At 41.8% G+C, this 15,754-nt stretch overlaps 1 protein-coding gene across 1 annotated transcript in view; it reads right to left on the reverse strand.

Annotated features, from left to right (window-relative positions):
• Positions 1-15,754, reverse strand: part of LOC144608834 (opioid-binding protein/cell adhesion molecule-like) — a 1,854,101-nt gene that overhangs the window by 1,632,582 nt on the left and 205,765 nt on the right. The window lies entirely within an intron of this gene.

Raw genomic sequence — 15,754 nt, forward strand, 5'->3', positions numbered from 1 at the left:
TCCCACCATTTTGTGGTTACTTGAAATATTTAAATCCAGAAGAATCATTGCAGTTAACTGCTAATATTGTTAATCAATTGGCTCCATGATTTGAAAGACATTGTGTCAGCACATATGTCTGCTTTTCCGAGTATTTTTGTGGAGGCGGTCAAATTACTGCAATTCATTCATAATATTCTGAGATAATGGTTTTTTTTTTGGACAGTCCCATGTTCTTTGCTATTGACTCCCAGAGTTCAGCCTTTCAAACCTCCCACAAACCTCTAGTTGAAGACCTCCTGATTTCCCTGAGCATAGCATCATCCTTTTGGTATGTCCTTGCTGAGCCCAAATGTCCAGCTCATATTTATAGATTATATCTTTCCCTACTAAATCTTTCTCTCTGTCTCCCTCTCTCCCTTCCATGGCAGGCAAAACATTTACTGCTTCTGCTGGGCTATCTTGTTAGAGATTCTTCGAAGAGCTGTAGAGTCATACAGTATGGAAACAGGCCCAACCTGTTCATGCTGAACAAGAAGCCCCATCTGCACCAGTTCCACCTGTCCACGTTTGGCACATATCCCTCAAAACCTTTCCTATCCATGTACCTGTCCAATTATCTTTTGAAAGTAGTCATAGGCCCATTTGGCAGCTCGTTCCATATATCCATCATCCTCTGTGCAAAAAGGTTGCTCTTCAGGTTCCTATTAAATCTTTCCCCTCTCACCAAATTCCCCATGTTCTTGATTCCCCTACACTGGTAAAGGATTGTGTGCATCTATCCTAACTATCCACCTCATTATCTTATACATCTTCATAAGATCACCTCTCATTCTCCTGCACCAAGGAATCAAGTCCGAGCGTGCCCAACCTGGAAGTATAGCTCAGACCCTCAAATCCCAGCAACGGCCTCATAAAACTTCTCTGCACTCTTTCCAGCTGAACAACATATTTTCTGTCGCATGGCTAACCGCTGCCAAATCTGCAGAGGATAGTACACATTGATTATCTCCATGTTTGCCAGCAAGGGTTGGTAACCAAATGGGAACGAGCCAATAACCAAATTAAAAGGAACCTAGAAAAAAAGAACTGCAGATGCTGGTTTATACAAAAGATAGGCACAAAGTGCTGGAGTAACTCAGCAATTCAGGCAGCATCTCTGGAGAAAAAGAATGAGTGACATTTTGGGTTTGGACCCTGCTTCAGACTTCAACCCGAAAAGTCATTCATCCTTTTTTCTCCAGTGATGTTAAAAGAAACCTATCATTGGCTGGTTCTCAGTTTCAGTGCCTGCTCTGGAAAAAAATCACACTGGAGTTTTAGGGTGGCATGATGGCACAGCGGTAGAACTGCTGCCTTACAGCGCCAGAGACCCGGGATCGATCCTGGCAGGTGCTCGTTTGTACAGAGTTTGTATGTTCTCCCCATGACTTGTGTGGGTTTACTCTGAAATCTTCGGTTTTCTCCCACATTCCAAAGACGCACGGGTTTGTAGGTTAATTGGCTCAGTATAAATGTAAATTGTCCCTAGTGTGTAGAATAATGTTAATGTGCGGGGATTGCTGGTCGGTGCGGCCTCGGTGGGCCGAAGGGCCTGTTTTCGCACTGTATCACTAAACTAAACTAAAAATAAAGTCCGTTTCACAGCTGATCGGAAAACCTTCCTGATGGAATAGCTGCAGCAGGAACATCTCCCCTACAATAAACTAGAGAATAGTGACCAAACATGTGGCCCATGATGCCATGCAGGTCCAGGGTTTATTTGGAAGATCTTAGAACAGAAAAAAGTGGGCCGTGAATTATGCTCCATGTCCTTAATTTCTTTGACAAATTAAAAATGGATGATGCAATTGCAAAAGCAGACAGGATGTAGTGCTAAGGCATGGCTCTTGCAAAACCTCAGGACACCAACTTTGATGTTCCTTCAGGTACAATATAATGATGCTAAGAAATGAAATATTCAGTAAAAACAAAGTCCATTATGTTTTATTTAAAAATAATATTCCATAGAAGTAATTGAGGTCAGAGCTAGCATCAAGGGAGCTGGCAAATAAATAAAGGGGGTTTCTTGGGGGGGAAAAAATCTCTCATTAATTCATCAATCTCCCATGCCTTTGATGAATGTGCAATGATTGTTGCTTCTGATAGTGTTCCAAGGTTCTGGTCATCCCTTGCTATCTTGTGATGGCAAACAATTTTTGGATACAAACTTCAGCTCTGCATTGTGAGGAATTACTTAATACTAGTCCACCAGATCTGATCCTGTCAGTATCCAATGTCTACACATGTGAAGTTTTTGCCCAGAGTCTCTTGCACAAATTTAGGATGTTACAACATCTGTGTAAGAAGGAACTGCAGATGCTGAAGGTACATTCTCATAACTCTACTTTCCCCCCTCCCTGACGCTCAGTCTGATGAAGGGTCTCAACCCGAAACATCACATCTTCCCTTTCTCCAGAGATGCTGCCTGACCCGCTGAGTTACTCCAGCATCTTGTTACAACCTCTGGTCAGCTTTCTTCTCACACTGATATAATTAGCCCTAATTGGCCCCAGTGGCACCTTGACCGCTGGACAGATTTACAAACCAAATCCTGCCTCATTGGTACTGATATTATACAAGAGAGTCACTCGGTGTTTTTTCGAAGGGCAAAATGAAACATATTTATTCCATCAATGTTTCACTTCAAGAGAAAGGACATCCATTCACCTTACCATTCTGTGCCACACACTCCTGCTCCAATTGTACAAAGATGAGAAGGTACATGATCAGTCGCTTCTCACATCAACCTCCTTGCATGATTTTCATTGGGTTTACAGACTATAGGCTTGTATTTGGGGCTTATTGGCCTTATGCATAAAGCCTCCCTAGGTTCATGAAGGCATTTCATACCATCGATTAATACGAGGAGCAAGCATGGCTTCTCCAATTTCTGCACTGCTCTGGGGGCCTTCCATATCACTTATGATATGCTCTATTATTTAACACTTCCAGTTCCCTCCACTCCCACCATGTGTTTCTTCCATACATCATAGTCTTGCCCAAATTCAGGTTCTGGTTGTCACAGAGCCGGCTGCATGGGCAACCTTACAATCATCCCTACTGCCAATAATAACCTCAGTCTTCTAGCTTACCACTGGGGGGTGGGAAGAGGGAGGGGCAGCACCAAGGGGACTTGCCAGCGGGACATTGGTTTTTATCCTGATTTGTGCACAATTCTGATTTATTTTCTGAAAGAGAAAACACTCTTTTGTCTGAAACTATCCTATTATATGCAAATTATCCCTTCAAGCTACATCCCTTTGTCTGTATTTTGTATCACTTGAAAATGTTTGGCTCACTTTCTCATCGGGTTAAGCATGCGTGTATCCGGGAAACCTCCTTTCACTGTTATATTGAGTCAGAGACCACATCATCCATACCTAACTGAGCTAGGTCCACATGGCTGCTCTTGCCCCATGTCCCTCCCAATCTTTCCCATCCACCTGTCCAGGTGTTTTAAAATGGTTTAGACGTTGGCTTTTGAGATCAATGTAGCACCTTTAGCATTCTGACGTTTTACCAGGTCCTTCAAAAAAATTGATATCAAGCCATGCAGCAAGAAATTGGGTTGTCTTAATCGTATTCACAGGTTTTAAATATCATGCCAAATCAGAACAGAGAATTCAAGGGTATGTGCAGGAGAACAAATGATCTACGCAGATGAAGAAATGGTTAGTGGAATTTATAAAAATAAAAATGCATTCATTGTTTGAGAAGGATATCTATGGCAAGACCAGCATTTCTTTTTATCTCTAATTGATCCTTCAGAAAATAGTGATGAACTCTGCAGTTCTTTTGGTGAAATGATTGATCGATTGAAAAAAACAGAATGGAAACAGACCCTTTGGCCCACAGACTCCACTTTGGGCCATCGAACATGCGTCAGTAGCTGTTTGATGTCATCCCACTTTTAGGCTAATTAACCTGCAAACCCACACGTCTTTGTGATGTGGGAGGAAACCGGAGCACCCGGAGAAAACCCCACATGGTCACAGGGAGAACGTGCAAGCTCCACACAGACAGCACCGAGGTCGGAATCAAACCTGGGTCTCTGGCACTGGGAGGCAGCAGCTCTACCAGCTGCACTACTCTGGATAAAGCATCCCAGAATTTAGATCCATCGATGGGGGTCAAGCAACAATTGGAGAAGAGCACGAGACTGGGAGAAATGAAGAGCACTAGACTGGGAGAAATGAAGAGCACTAGACTGGGAGAAATGAAGAGCACTAGACTGGGAGAAATGAAGCTGGAGGAGGATGCAGAAAAAAGGATGGACAAAATCTGATAACAGGTATTTGAATATTAATACCACAATTCTGCAGGTTTGGGATTCAGTTGAGTTGTCCAAGCATGGGTACAATTGGTGAATGGGATGCTAATAATGAAGGAACTGGCAGTACAATCCTTCTCGATGAAGGAGTCTTTGAGTCTTTTTTTTTTCAACATGAGTGTCACATAACAGGCAAAAACAGACACCCTATCCAAGATAGTAGTCTTGGTCAATCAGCCGGTAGCAGTTAATCTGTGCATTTTCTAAAAATGTTCCTTCCCTGACAATTTACCATTTGGAGACTCCTCTACAAATTAATAGAGCCAAGCGAAGACTGAAATAGCCAAAACACTTAAAGCTGCAGTTTTGTAGTGCAAATTCTCTGTGAAGTGTTTCTTGTCCTTTAATTAGGGAGTTACATGCCAGCAAACTATATTAAGGCTTGAAATACATGCTTAACGGAAAAAAAACTTTTATCAAAATCCTTGCTTTAATCATCTGTTAATTTTGTGTTCCAACTGATGTCATTAAATTTCATGAAACCTTCCTTGCAAATGCTATTTAATAAGAAGTTCTAAAAAAAAACCTCTTCCAATGTTGCTTACCATCTACGTGTTACGTCTTTAAATTTCTGTGTTAATTCTCAGATGAAGCCTGAATGATTCCGAGTTGAGCATCACAGAAGCTGGTTCATCAGCCCAATGAGACACCATCCATCATCAACTACCCTTCCAGACTAAGTCAATTTTCCACCACTGTTCATCGCCTTCTCTCGCGAAGTTCAGCTCTTTGAAGTTCAGTTCTGAACTGCAAAGTTCAGCACTTCTTAAATGTAATGAGAGCACTTGCCTCCATCAACCCCCCAGGAAGTGCTCCAGATTTCAAACCTGCTGTGGGTGAAAAAAAATCTCCAAATCCCTTCTAAATCTTCTGCCTTTTTGCTGACACCCCATGTCCTCCAGTTTTAGACTCCTCTGCTAAGGGGACCCATTCTTACTGTCTGCACTATCAATGACTGTCATTTTGTACACTTCAATCAGGTCCTTCTTCACCATTTTCCACTCCAAAGAAAACATATCAAGCCTACTCGTTCTCTCCTCATCAATGAAATCCCATCTCCAGCAATATTCTGGTAACTCGTCCTTGCCAGATGCTGATCACAATATTCCAGCTGCGTCCTAATTCATACCTTCAAGGGTGTTTGGACATACACACCAAGTTTTCCTGTCTTTCAGTACTCCTAATATCCTACCATTCATATCTGTACGCTTGCCCTGTTGATCCTCGCCAAGCACAATTTTTCACTAATTAAATTCACAACAATGCCAATTTTCACGCAATGTAGATTTTATCCATGTAGATTTTGCCTACATGTAGTTTACCTTTGATATTTGGCTTTTAGGAAAATGATTGAGTTTACCTTTGATATTTGACTGTTCCTCGCCCAATACTGTGCTCTTCTGTGTCCTGTTCCCAAGCCAAATTGTTTTACTATCATCAAGAGCCCAAGAACTCCAGCCCCACCCCCCCCCCACTCCCCCCCCCCCAACTACCCCCCCCACTCCCCCCCCACCCCACTCCCCCCCCACCCCACTGACCCACACCCTCCCCTCAACCTCCCCTGCAAGAAGGCCGGACTCATTCAATTTCAAGTGTGAATCTCATCCTGCTTTCCCTAGAAGTGGAACTGGTGATTCTGAAAATCTAAGGCCTCGTCTCCACAGCCGCACACTCATTGACCAATTCTCTTTTCCCTTTACTCACAAGCACATGGAACTGGAAGTAATTAAGATATTACAATTGATGGGTCCCGTTGTTTTTTTCTTTAAATATGCTACCCAGCTTCCTAACTTGAAGTTGCAGAATCACATCCCATTTCACCGTTGTCATTCACATGAAAGTGAACGACAAAACTCTGAGTCAATTACCTGCAATTTTTCTGTGACATCCTTGACCCAGGTGCGAGGGAGGCAATGCACCATCCTGGAATCATGTGCATGTCTACAGAAGCATCTATTCCTCTCACTCTTCTCTTATAGCCAAGCCTCCAATCGCAATTGCTCTCCTCACCAATGTTACCACCCCAAGAGCTGCAACCTTGGATCGGGTTACATGCTCTAAAGCAATATTCTTACCCACCAATTTCAAAGATGGGAAAACGCTTCTGAAGTAAGATGCAAAGCGACCCTTCCCCAACAACCTGCTTGCCTCCTTTCTTCTGCCTCATTCTATCCATATCCTTTCTAAATGCAGTTTGTTAACCTGCAGTGTGTACACCCATAGTTTAAGAATTAGCGGTAGACCATTTAGAACGGAGATGAGGAAAACCTTTTCACTCAGAGAGTTGAAATCTGTGGAATTCTCTGCCTCAGAAGGCAGTGGAGGCCAATTCTCTGGATGCTTTCAAGAGAGAGATAGATAGAGCTCTTAATGATAGCGGAGTCAGGGGGTATGGGGAGAAGGCAGGAACGGGGTACTGATTGTGGATGATCAGCCATGATCACATTGAATGGCGGTGCTGGCTCAAAGAGCCGAATGGCCTCCTCCTGCACCTATTGTCTATTGCCTATAGTGTGACTATATATTTAGAAATGCACCGCCCATGTAATTCTCAGTCTCGTAGACTCATTACGATGCCTCCAACCACCATTCAAACTCCAACACCAGGTGCTTCAAGCCAGTCAATCCAGCACCACCTCACCGCAAATAAGGTCAACCAGACCACAAGGAGCTTCTCGGAATTCCTAGATGCTGCCAACTGTAGAACACATGGAACTGACCTCCCCTCCATCCAGGGGTATTTTTTAAATGCCCCTCGAGTTAAAATGAAATCAAAATGAAAAACAAAATACCGTCAAATTTCACCATTTTTTTTCACTTTTATCAAAGTAAAAAAAAGTTTTTTAGTTTAGTTTATTGTCACTTGTACTTAGGTACAGCGAAAAGCTTTACAAGTTGCGTGCTATCCAGTCAGTGGAAAGACTATACATGTTAACAATCAAGCCATCTACCATGTATAGGTACATGATAAAGGGAATAACATTTAGTTCAAGATAAAGCTCATTCTTTCTCTCCAGGGATGCTGTCTGTCCCGCTGAGTTACTCCAGTATTTTGTGTCTATCTTTGGTTTAAGCATCTAGAGTTCTTTCATACACATAAAGTCCAGTAAAGTCTGATTAAAGATAATGTGAGGGTCTCCAATGGGGTGGATGGTAAATTAGGACTGCTCTCCAGTTGCCTGATAGCACCATGGAAGAAACTGTTCCTGAATCTGGAGGTATGCATTTTCTGAATTAAAGAATGCCAATACTTTGAATTGCCATATTTTTATTTTAGCCAAGTTCAAAAGCAGCTTAGTTTTTTTTGAGCTGAGGAGGTATGTGGAGACTTCTCATTAGACAATAGACAATAGGTGCAGGAGGAGGCCATTCGGCCCTTCGAGCCAGCACCGCCATTCAATATGATCATGGCTGATCATTCTCAATCAGTACCCCGTTCCTGCCTTCTCCCCATACCCCCTGACTCCGCTATCCTTAAGAGCTCTATCTAGCTCTCTCTTGAATGCATTCAGAGAATTGGCCTCCACTGCCTTCTGAGGCAGAGAATTCCACAGATTCACAACTCTCTGACTGAAAAAGGTTTTCCTCATCTCAGTTCTAAATGGCCTACCCTTTATTCTTAAACTGTGGCCCCTTGTTCTGGACTCCCCCAACATTGGGAACATGTTTCCTGCCTCTAACATGTCCAACCCCTTAATAATCTTAATAATTAGGACACGAACCAGGTAAATATCCTAATAAGTATGCTAAGCAATGAGCTTGTCAAACTCTTAGGTAACAAAGGCAAGGACGATTTACTTATTTTTTTGAAGATGAATAACACTTGTTCTCATTTACATTTTCTTGTCAGGAAAAGAGTCAATTTGATAAACTGCCCGAACCATTCATACATTATTCTTCATGTTTTCTTTTCCAGTTATTTTTTAACATTTTTTAATCTTGATAAGCCCATGGTATTCCCAACAGCCTTATTGCGAAAATGAAGGCATTAATTCACCTATAAATCAAGAACAGGAGAGATGAGCATGAAGGAGTTGCCATTTCAGGTAATAAATCATGAAATAATTCAATTTTTAAAAATGCCAGAATATGATTAATTTGCATCAATGTTTTTTTTTTAACCTTGTATATAATTTTCCCCTTTTGGTCTTTGTACTCCAATGCAAAATACATGAAAGTTAATGGAAAACAATAATTGTACATGGTCTGATTTCATTATGTTAGGTTTCACAGAAGAGAGCCTTCATGGACTGAGCACTTCTTTCATTCAACCTTGGTGAATTCACTCAATTCACATCAATGTCATTAAACACAGCAAGGATCAGCAATTTTTATTTTGTTGCTAAGCAAATGTGGAAAATATTCACGGCTTCTGTACCACACCACTCAATACTCAGCAGGCTAGTTCTGCATCAACCTGTTTGATCGGCAGTTACACCTGCAAAATAAAATCATCCATTTTCAGAATATTAAATAAATTGCAGTTGCTGGCAGTTCGTCTCCTTTCCTCCTTGTTAAGACAATCAGAAAATCAAATGCCTCAATGCATCTTCACCCCATTCCAGATATTCCAGATGAGAGGGGCTAAAGGAGTTGTGCAAGTCAAGTTATGTTTTCATACTCTGCAGGGTGGTCAATGCCTGGAAACCACTGCCAGGGTTGGTAGCATAACGGTGCCTATTTGAGGCATTGAACTGGAGTGCAAAAGTATTTTTTTTTCTCTATGAAAACATCGTTTTTTGCTATGAAATCAATTACACTTGACAGACGTAACCAAATACTTTGGAATATTTGAGATAAATATTGAAAAGAAAAACCCCCCAATAAGTTCTTTCCAAACCCCACATCTTCACAAACGCATCTCTGTGACAAATGTGCATCGTCGAGCTGATTGAGAAATCTCCGTGCTCCTTTAATTTTGTCTCGGTTATAATTTCTGCGGCATTCAGAAGAGATCAGGCTGAAAAACCAGTGCAGATACCACTGCATTACAGAGCAGCTGAAGAAAAAAAACATTTGGCGCAGAGGCAAAGGGAAAGGCAGAGGAGGAGGAATCTGAGTTTTCAATGCGCCTGGTCCACCACTGCCAACCGCCCCATTAAAACACATTTCTCATCCAAAATGGACTTGTCAGCTAATAGCACCCAAGCTGAGTAAGCAAGCAAGCAAGCAAGCAAGCGGCCCGCTTAGAAAAACAAGTAAATCATGAAGCCTTGAAACTTATAGCCCATGAGGCTCTAGGTCACGAGGCTGCAAGAAACTATCGTAATAAGCAAAGACAAACTTGGTTTTGCAAAAGACAACTGAGAATAGTTCGGCTCCTGGTGTGATGCCTAACCCTTGTTTTTAGCATTAGGGAAGAAAGTTAGCTTTAAAACTTGACTCTTTGGAGATGGGGAAAGAAGTGTGGGGTTATTGAATATATAAGTGCATGTTGCCAGCAATCTCAGAGACACAGTGCAGACCTGGAGAGACCTGTTATAGATTCAGGGCAGACCTTCAGCCCACTGAGTCCATGCTGACCAGCGATCACCTCATACACTTGGACTATCCCGTACACTGGTGCAATTTATATATATTTTTACTGAAGCCAATTAATCTCCAACCCTGCACGTCTTTGGAGTGTCGGAGGAAACCGGAGCACCCGGAGAAAACACACATGGTCAAAGGTAGAACGTACAAACTACCTGAGTTATCTCACTCAAGAGTATTGTGATTAGTTCTGTTTTGCATTCTAAGGAATCATAACATCAGTGCGGAAGGTGCATAGCAAATTCCTGAGAAAGATATCAGAGCCAAAGCTCTCAGGAAGAACTCAATAGACTTGGGCTGGTCACAAAATTAGATGAAGGCCAACTCTGATTGTGAACGTCATGATAAGACAGGGGTAGAGCAGATGTGTGGAATTGTGAGTGGATCTCAAAAAACAAGCAGCAGATATGTGAATCCTCATAGAATTCAAAAGTGAACTATTTTTTCCAGAGAATGGTCAAAATTGGAAACAGCACAAGCAGCAGTTGAGAGAGATTGTTTCAAAGCATTTGAAAAAGGAAAAGCTAACTAGATTAGCGAGGAAGGAAAACAAAATATATTAATATTGTCAGATGAAAAGGATAGATAGTAAGCTTATGTTTTTTCCTAAGAATCAGCGTTGAACAATTAATTTTAATAACCATTTTTGATACATTCTGAATTGGGATCACACCCAAGCTATCTAAGCACTGCGATTGCTGGTTAGTTATAAAGTTTGCACAACATTTATTCAAGATATTGCACAATATCAAACTGTTATTTTATAGACAATAGACAATAGGTGCAGGAGTAGGCCATTCGGCCCTTTGAGCCAGCACCGCCATTGAATGTGATCATGGCTGATCATTCTCAATCAGTACCCCGTTCCTGCCTTCTCCCCATACCCTCTGACTCCGCTATCCTTAAGAGCTCTATCTAGTTCTCTCTTGAATGCATTCAGAGAATTGGCCTCCACTGCCTTCCGAGGCAGAGAATTCCACAGATTCACAACTCTCTGACTAAAAAGGTTTTTCCTCATCTCTGTTCTAAATGGCCTACCCCTTATTCTTAAATTGTGGCCCCTGGTTCTGGACTCCCCCAACATTGGGAACATGTTTCCTGCCTCTAACGTGTCCAACCCCTTAATAATCTTATACGTTTCGATAAGATCCCCTCTCATCCTTCTAAATTCCAGTGTATATAAGCCTAGTCGCTCCAGTCTTTCAACATACGACAATCCCGCCCTCAATAGCAAGATTTAGTCCAGATTTCTAACTGTATGGCATCCCTCATGATTTGAGTTTGATTCACTGCAATGATTGGTGAAACAAGATCGGGTATCAATCATTAAGTGCTTTATTTAATAGACAGTAAGAGAAAACACTGACCTTCATTTAATTAACTTAATTACCCTTCCCTTCTCAAAAAAATGGTCAATATATAATGAAGGGCCTCGTCACTTTGATAGCTTCCACCAACTACAAGCATTGACTTTCTTTCAAGCATGTTTTATTTGCGCAAGTTTATCTTCATCTTCAGACAATGGTTGTATTTTAGGATGTTGTGTCTCATACTTTACTGCATCAATCCCTATCCTCTGTAAATTGTGACCCCCACAAAGAAAATGGTCTCATTCTCAAACGGAGATTTTCCAACAAGTCCTTCATTCAAACTTGCCATCATCTGATCGAGCACAAGGATCTCCATCAGACACCTCATGACTTGTGTGTATGTCAAGCATTGTTAGCAACACATAGAATCACAAAGCACAAACACAGGCAATTCGGCCTAACTCACCCGTGACGACCAAGATGCCCCACCTATGCAAGTCGCATTTACTTGCGTTTGACCGATATCCCTCTGAATCTTTCCTATCCATTTACCCTTTCCATTCGTTGAAAAGTGTGGCTTTCTGTGTTTGACATTTGTGTCTGCATGGTCTCGTTTGAGAAGCAATTCTTGCTGCAAATTAACTTCAGAAGAAGAAATCTGAAAAAATAATTTTCTAATCCTTTCCTTGAATACATTGTACATCTGTTGCTGTTCCCACATTCAGGGAAGATTTACGAGGATTTAGCCAGGACTGTTGGGCCTGAGTTATCGGGAGAGAGTGAGCAGGCTAAGACTTTATTCCTTGGAGTGCAGGAGGATGAGGGGTGATCTTATAAAGGTATATAAGATCATGAGAGGAATAAATAAGGTAGATGCACAGAGTCTTTTTCCCAGAGTAGGGAGGCACGGTGGCGCAGCGGTAAAGTTGCTACCTTATAGCGAAAGCAGCGCTGGAGACCCGGGTTCGATCCCGACTACGGGTGCTGTCTGTAAGGAGTTTGTACGTTCTCCCCGTGACCTGCGTGGTTTTTCTCCGAGATTTTCAGTTTCCTCCCACGCTCCAAAGACGTCCAGGTATGTAGGTTAATTGGCTTGGTAAATATGAAAATTGTCCCTAGTGCGTGTAGGATAGTGTTAATGTGCGGGGATCGCTGGTCGTCGCGGACCTGGTGGGCCGAAAGAACCTGTTTCCGTGCTGTATCTCTAAACTCTAAACTCAAACTAAAGTAGGGGAAGCAAGAAGGAGAGGACATAGATTTAAGGTGAGGGGGGAAAGATTTAATAGGAACCCGAGGGGCAATTGATTTTTACACAAAGGATGGTGGGTATATGGAATGAGCTGCCAGAGGAGGTAGTTGAAGCAGGTATTATCACAACGTTTGAAAAATATTTGAACAGGTACATGAAAAGGAAAATTTCAAGGCCAAACACAGGCAGGTGGGATTAGTGTAGAAGGGGGATTTTGGTCGGCATGGGCAAGTTGTGCCGAAGGGCCTTTTTTCATGCTGTAAGACTCTATGAGTCTAATTCTATCCTAATACCTTTATAGTTTCCTTTGTTTAGAGTCATTTCCTTGTTTCAGAGTGGACAACTTAATGACATTTTCGATCATGTTCTGGACATGATGTGGCCATAGTTCTGCCATTATAAAAAATAAAATTCAGCAACTGCTAATTCTAGGTTTCTACTTTATTTTGCCTATCTAGTATTCAATGTTTAGCTTCAACACAGTAATAACCGTGTATCTGATTTAGCTGCTCTCCTTTCCTGCACTTAATAAATATGTTCAAACAGCTGCACCTTCTCCTTTTATGCGGTCTATTTTGGCCTTTTGAATGAAGTAAAAAAGCTATCAGTCAAAACCACAAGAAAATAACTTGTAAAAATTAGTTATTATTAAGGATGTAAATATATGGGCCTCAAAGCCACCCTTGGCATTATTTCCCAGCAGGTTTAAACAAATCAAACACACATGGTTAGCTAAGCAATTTGTTGTGATGTATAATAATCTGTGATAAGGTCTGAAGCAGTAGCATTTTATCTAATTGTAATTGGATCGAATGCAGAACATTTAACAGTGACAGAGAGATGATGGCCTCAGGGCAGATCGACCTCTGAACACATGCCACACAAGGGCTGCTGCCTTGACAGATTTTCAATCATCCAACTCTCAAAAGATCTTCCAAAAATCCAAATATTTTGACTATTAAGCATGAGATTATCCAGCTGGAATAGGTGCAACATGATTTAAAGTTCAAATACGTGTAATGCAGTAATGGGAGCGGCACGGTGGCGCAGCGGTAGTGCTGCTGCCTGACTGGGCTAGAAACCCGGGTTCGATCCTGACTACGGGTGCTGTCCGTACGGAGTTTGCATGTCCTCCCCATGAATGCGTGGGTTTTCCCCGGGTTTCCTCCCACACGCCAAAGACATACAGGCCTGTAGGTATAATTTGGCTTTGGTAAAAATTGTAAATTGTCCCTAGTGCATTGGAGAGCGTGAGCGTACGGGGATCGCTGGTCGGTGCGGACTCGGTGGCCCTAAGTGCCTGCTTCCACGCTGTATCTGTAAACTAAACGTCCAAATATTGCTTCCCTAGCTCAGTCCCAGGACAGGTGATGTTTGTGGGGGTTGAAGTTGCCTTAGTGCAAGAATTAAATAATTGCAAGTGTACTCTTCTGGAAGGGATCGATTACAATAAACTGCGTGCAAGAAGGCAGATAGCCTGCTGGGATCACTGGCCTCTTAAATGACCTATTTCTCCACACAAAACTGTTTGGTTTAATGATCAATGACTATTTCAGTCGAGTACCAGCGGATGGCCAGAGTCCATTCTGAACACAAGTTGATCCTTTCAATTGAGAAGAGGCGTTACGAGGATGTTGCCAGGACTAGAGGGTCTGACCTAAGGGGAGAAGTTGAAAAGGCTGGGACTCTATTTCCTTGGAGCGCAGGAGGATGAGGGGTGATCTTATAAAGTATAAAATCATGAGAGGAATAGATCGAGTAGATGGACAGAGTCTATTGGCCAGAGTAGATGAATCGAGGACCAGAGAACATAGATTTAAGGTGAAGGGGAAAAGATTTAATAGGAATCGGAGGGGTTACTTTTTCACACAGAGGGCAGTCGGTGTATGGAATGAGCTACCAAAGGAGGTCGTTGAGGCTGGGACTATCCCAACGTTTAAGAAACAGTTGGACAGTTACATGGATAGGACAGGTTTGGAGGGACATGGGCCAAAGTGGGCAAGTGGGACAAGTGTAGCTGGGGCAAGTTGGCCGGAGTGGGAAAGTTGGACCAAAGGGCCTGTTTCCATGCTATATCAATCTATGACTCTATGACTCTCAGGGGATCTGATTAAAAAAGAAAGGAGAGGGATGGAACAAAAAGTATCAATTCACGCATGGTTAACAATCGGAATGGTTTAAGCTTCTGACAAAAATAAAACACTGTTTTTCGTGAATGACTGTCCACAGTTAAGTTATAATAATAATAATAATAATAATATATTTATTTTATATAGCGCCTTAACACATGCACAAAGCGCTTTACAAATACAATTAACATAGAAACAAACAGACAAACAGACAAACTATAATTATAAAGTTATATTTTTCAACCACCTATGTCAGTATAATGAGACAAAACTTGTTTATTAGTGAGTGAAAGATCAACATTACATTTAAGCAGTGCTGCATTGTTTTAGACAAAGTACATTTAAATTTGATGGGTAGGAAAATAACTGCAGATGCTGGTTTAAATGGAAGGTAGACACAAATGCTGGAGTAACTCAGCGGGTCAGGCAGCATCTCAGGAGAGAAAGAATAGGTGATGTTTCGGGTCAAGACCCAAGGGTTTCGACCCAAAACGTCACCCATTCCTTCTCTCCTGAGATGCTGCCTGACCCGCTGAGTTACTCCAGCATTTTGTGTTTAAATTTGACCCATTCAGCATCAAACCTCCCTTAACATTTTACCCCACATTAAAAATGTTCTGCCTAACTTAACTGTACTCCTCAGAAATTATGCTTTACGCTTTATTCTTAATTGTTAACTGTATGTTTGTGTTGTCATTTGTGAGTGGAGCACCAAGGCACATTCCTTGTAGATGCACATACTTGGCCAATAAACGTATTCATTCATTCATTCAAATTAGTTGTCGTGCAGCACAATAGTATTCCAGATAAAAATGCCACACAGCTCCAGATAAATATGAAAAGAAAAGTACTCCCATTTAAGGAGTAAAACTTCTGAACATTAGCACCTGTGCTAATATAATGGATGAAACCAAGAACAGGGCTTTCGCCAGTCTAAAACACCCTCATGGTCATTCTGATTGATGCTTTATCAATTTGCTCTGTTGCCCTCTGCTATGACAGTCTCTCCCATGTACTTGGCAGAAGACTCAGGTGCATCAATACATTTGGGTCTCAAGATACGTCATCTTTCCTTTTCTTTGCCCAGATCTTTTCTTGGATCTTTTCTGTTTATTCTATATTCACACCCGGATCATCAACAATTACACCTCCTTCGAAACTGTCTAATTGCAGGGGATGCCTT

This window comes from Rhinoraja longicauda, chromosome 32 (genome assembly GCF_053455715.1).
Source record: "Rhinoraja longicauda isolate Sanriku21f chromosome 32, sRhiLon1.1, whole genome shotgun sequence".
NCBI classification, from domain to species: Eukaryota; Metazoa; Chordata; class Chondrichthyes; order Rajiformes; family Arhynchobatidae; genus Rhinoraja; species Rhinoraja longicauda.